Below are 5,115 nucleotides of genomic sequence, written 5' to 3' on the forward strand. Positions count from 1 at the left end.
GATTACATTTTGGCAACTTGGTATGCACCAGGTATTTCGGCAATTGCAAAACAAATCTGTGAAAACTGTGTTACCTGTCAGACAATGAATCCAGGTAAAACGGAAAAAGTAGAATCTGCCTCCCACCCAAATCCAACAGGGCCTTTTGTACATTTACAGATGGATTTTATTGAATTACCTATGTGTATGGGATTCAAGTATGTATTAGTTATTGTAGATGTGTTCTCTAGATGGAGTGAAGCCTTTCCTTGTAAAAAGACCGATGCCACTACTGTTGCTAAATTTTTGTTAAAAGAAATTGTACCGCGCTTCGGAATTCCTGCAAAGCTTTCTAGTGATAATGGGTCACATTTTACGGGAACTGTTATAAAAGAAATGTGTAAAGCATTACAGATCAACCAACGTTTTCATTGCAGTTACCATCCGCAATCAGCCGAACTTGTTGAAAGATATAATGGAATGCTTAAAAATAAGTTGGCGAAACTGTGTAATGACACTGGACTAAAATGGGTAGAACTGCTGCCTTTAGCCTTGATGATAATGCGATCTGCAACTAACAGAACAACAGGCTTGTCACTGCATGAGATAGTTATGGGCGTCCCCAACGACTACCTTTTACTGCAAAACAAATGGACATTCATAAAATGGAAGAAAATATGTTGAATTATTGTATTGCGCTAACCAAATGTATTTCCAGCTTTCATTCACAGGTAAAAGAAGCCCAAGTCGAACCAGCAGAAGGGAAGTGTTATAATCTGGAGCCTGGACATTTCGTTTACATCAAAACTTTTAAAAGAAAAAGCAGCCTACAACCAAGATTTGAAGGACCATACCAGGTCTTGCTGACAACTAATACTGCAATAAAGATAAAAGACCAACATGGATCCATGCGTCCCATTGCAAACGAGCACCCGACAAAAAGGAATGACTATGGGGCTGATCGTATTCTTACTGATAATCTCGGACCTATACATTTTGTTCATATTAGTTGAGTGCTGCTGTGATAGATCAGGAAAAACAACATTCCTAACCGAGACCACGGTTAGGGCTGTGGTAGCAACAACTGCTAAAAACTCTTGTAACAAAATGGAAAATGAAAGACTGTGCAAGATTAGAATGGATTAAGTTGTCCTTAGGAGGAAATGTGGAAATTTACTTTCTAACTTACATTTTCTGTTAAATGTACCCTTTTGTAATAAAACAAAATGGAGTCTCAGTTCTCCCAGAAGTCCCTACAGCAGACAGCCTGCCTCTGTATGAACATGTTAACCTTGATTGATAGCCAGTTAATTTAGAAACTTGGGAGCCATCTGTGTGAGCAAGGGAACCTTGAACAGATCCTCCCTTAACAGAACGAGCGCCCCTTTTGTTTTAGTCTTATACTCCCAAGTAGTAACTGTCACAATGATGAATCTTAGAAGTTCCAGATAAAGGCTGTATAAATAAGTAGGAAAGTGAGACCAGGATGAAAGTTTAATCAAGTGATTGAAGAACTCCTTATCTGTATTTGCTGACCGCAAGGGCAGAACTGATACACGTGATGGAACCATTACTTCTTTGTCTGTTTTCTGAAAAAGCTAGTGTGTTTTTGTATTACTGTTAGAAGTCTTCGCAGAGCCATTGATTCTGTGAGACTTTTCCTTGTATACAAGTAAATCTATTAAAAGGAACATCTACCGGGCCTGTTTATGTCTGAGTTTCACTTGTTTTCAGTTAAGTTGAGAGTCGAGATTTCGACAATGCCATCAGACCCAATCATTTATCCATTTTTGAGTTACGCTAATATTTTCCAACCAATACTTTTTCAACATTTTATTGTATTCAAATATATAAGGAGGGGAATGACATTGCCTGAGGAAGGCATTAATGGAAATGTGGGGCTGAATTAACATCCTGAAGTTTTAATAGTCTGTAGTACTGCGTGCAGTTTTGGTTTACGTATTTACGAAAGGATATACTTGCTTTGGAGGCAGTTCAGAGAAGGTTCACGAGGTTGATTCCGGGGATGAGGGGGATGAGGGGGTTGACTTGTGAGGAAAGGTTGAGTAGGTTGGGCCCTCATTGGAATTCAGAAGAATGAGAGGTGATCTTATCGAAACGTATAAGATTATGAGGGGGCTTGACAAGGTGGATGCAGAGAGGATGTTTCCACTGATGGAGGAGACTAGAAGTAGAGGGCATGATCTTAGAATAAGGGGCCGCCCATTTAAAACTGAGATGAGGAGAAATTTCTTCTCTGAGGGTTGTAAATCTGTGGAATTCGCTGCCTCAGAGAGCTGTGGAAGCTGGGACATTGAATAAATTTAAGACAGAAATAGACAGTTTCTTAAACGGTAACGGGATAAGGGGTTATGGGGAGCGGGTGGGGAAGTGGAGCTGAGTCCATGATCAGATCAGCCACGATCTTTTTGAATGGCGGAGCAGGCTTGACGGGCCGTATGGCCTACTCCTATTCCTATTTCTTATGTTTTTGGGAATCAGGGTGTATTTAGACACAAGGGATTATACGAAACAACAGAGCAGAATATACATGGTCTGTGGAAGTTATGGAGGGAATAACACAGCCTTTTCTCATTCCTGCTTTTTATAGATGTAGTAACAATGGGCTCAAGTTTTGGCCTGAGTTGCTCCTATTTTTTTGGAGCAACTAGTTTAGAATGGAGCATCTTAGAAATTACAATTCTCGGCATTTAGTTTGCTCCAGTTCTAGTGAGTTAGAATAGTTTCATTTTAGAACAGATTTTTTTCCCCAAAAGGGGGCGTGACCAGCCACTTACACCTGGTTTGCAAGTTTAAGCAGCGAAACCTTACTCCATTCTAAGTTAGTTTGGAGTAAATGTAGATTTTTGTACACTCAGAAAAACCTTGCCTGCACTTATAAATCGGGAATGAGAGATGGGGGTGGGGGGAGGGAAGTTTACAAACATTAAACACTTCACTTTTACAAATAAAGAGCCATCATCAATAATAAATAATAAATAAATCAATAAATCAACCAATAAAGCAATCAAAAAAAATTAAAAAATAATGAAGCAAAATAATAAAAAAAATCAATAAATAAAAAATGATTTCTACTCACTTGCTGCAGCACCAGGAGCCCTCCAACAGCGTGCTGTGATGGGGCCTCCCCAGTGTCTCTCTCTCTGTCTCTGTCAGAAACAGAGACACTGAGGGGTGGGGGAAGACAGGGGCAGGAGGAGGGAGGGGGGGAGGGAGAGAGAGAGCGGAGTGGGGTAGGGAGAGAGAGAGAGAGGAGGGGGGTAGGGAGGGAGAGAGAGAGGAGGGGGGGAGGGGGGGAGGGGGGGAGGGAGGGGGGGAGGGAGGGAGGGAGGGAGGGAGAGAGAGGGGGGGAGGGAGAGAGAGAGGAGGGGGAGGGAGGGAGAGAGAGAGGAGGGGGGGGAGAGAGAGAGGAGGGGGGGAGGGAGGGAGAGAGAGAGGAGGGGGGGAGGGAGGGAGAGAGAGAGGAGGGGGGGAGGGAGGGAGAGAGAGAGGAGGGGGGGAGAGAGAGAGGAGGGGGAGGGAGGGAGAGAGAGAGAGGGGGGGAGAGAGAGAGGAGGGGGGGAGGGAGGGAGAGAGAGAGGAGGGGGGGAGGGGGAGGGAGAGAGAGAGGAGGGGGGGAGGGAGAGAGAGAGGAGGGGGGGAGGGAGAGAGAGAGGAGGGGGGGAGGGAGAGAGAGAGGAGGGGGGGAGGGAGAGAGAGAGGGGGGGGGAGGGAGAGAGAGAGGAGGAGGGAGGGAGAGAGAGAGGAGGGGGAGGGAGAGAGAGAGGAGGGGGGGAGAGAGAGAGAGGAGGGGGGAGAGAGAGAGAGGAGAGGGGAGGGAGGGAGAGAGAGAGAGGAGGGGGAGAGAGAGAGAGAGAGAGCGAGGAGGGGGAGAGAGAGAGAGAGAGGAGGGGAAGAGAGAGAGAGGAGGGGGGGAGGGAGAGAGAGAGAGGAGGGGGGAGGGAGAGAGAGGAGGGAGGGAGAGAGAGGAGGGAGGGAGAGAGAGGAGGGGGGGAGGGGGGGAGGGAGGGAGAGAGAGGAGGGAGGAAGGGAGAGAGAGGAGGGAGGGAGGGAGAGAGAGGAGGGAGGGAGGGAGGGAGAGAGAGGAGGGGGGGAGGGAGGGAGAGAGAGGAGGGGGGGAGGGAGGGAGAGAGAGGAGGGGGGGAGGGAGGGAGAGAGAGGAGGGGGGGAGGGAGGGAGAGAGAGGAGGGGGGGAGGGAGGGAGAGAGAGGAGGGGGGGAGGGAGGGAGAGAGAGGAGGGGGGGAGGGAGGGAGAGAGAGGAGGGGGAGAGGGAGAGAGAGGAGGGGGGGAGGGAGGGAGAGAGAGATGGGGGGGAGGGAGGGAGAGAGAGGAGGGGGGGAGGGAGGGAGAGAGAGGAGGGGGGGAGGGAGGGAGAGAGAGGAGGGGGGGAGGGAGGGAGAGAGAGGAGGGAGGGAGGGAGAGAGAGGAGGGGGGGAGGGAGGGAGAGAGAGGAGGGGGGGAGGGAGGGAGAGAGAGGAGGGGGGGGAGGGAGAGAGAGGAGGGGGGGGAGGGAGAGAGAGGAGGAGGGGGGAGGGAGAGAGAGGAGGGGGAGGGAGGGAGAGAGAGGAGGGGGGGGAGGGAGAGAGAGGAGGGGGGGGAGGGAGAGAGAGGGGGGGGGAGGGAGAGAGAGGGGGGGGGAGGGAGAGAGAGGGGGGGGAGGGGGGGGAGGGAGAGAGAGGAGGGGGGGAGGGAGGAGAGAGAGGGGGGGGGGGGAGGGAGGGAGAGAGAGGAGGGGGGGAGGGAGGGAGAGAGAGGAGGGGGGGAGGGAGGGAGAGAGAGGAGGGGGGGAGGGAGGGAGAGAGAGGAGGGAGGGAGAGAGAGGAGGGGGGGAGGGAGAGAGAGAGAGGAGGGGGGAGGGAGGGAGAGAGAGGAGGGAGGGAGAGAGAGGAGGGGGGGAGGGAGGGAGGGAGAGAGAGGAGGGGGGGAGGGAGGGAGGGAGAGAGAGGAGGGGGGGAGGGAGAGAGAGGAGGGAGGGAGGGAGAGAGAGGAGGGAGGGAGGGAGAGAGAGGAGGGGGGGAGGGAGGGAGAGAGAGGAGGGGGGGAGGGAGGGAGAGAGAGGAGGGGGGGAGGGAGGGAGAGAGAGGAGGGGGGGAGGGAGGGAGATAGAGGAGGGG

The sequence above is a fragment of the Pristiophorus japonicus genome, chromosome 13, assembly GCF_044704955.1.
Source record: "Pristiophorus japonicus isolate sPriJap1 chromosome 13, sPriJap1.hap1, whole genome shotgun sequence".
NCBI classification, from domain to species: domain Eukaryota; kingdom Metazoa; phylum Chordata; class Chondrichthyes; family Pristiophoridae; genus Pristiophorus; species Pristiophorus japonicus.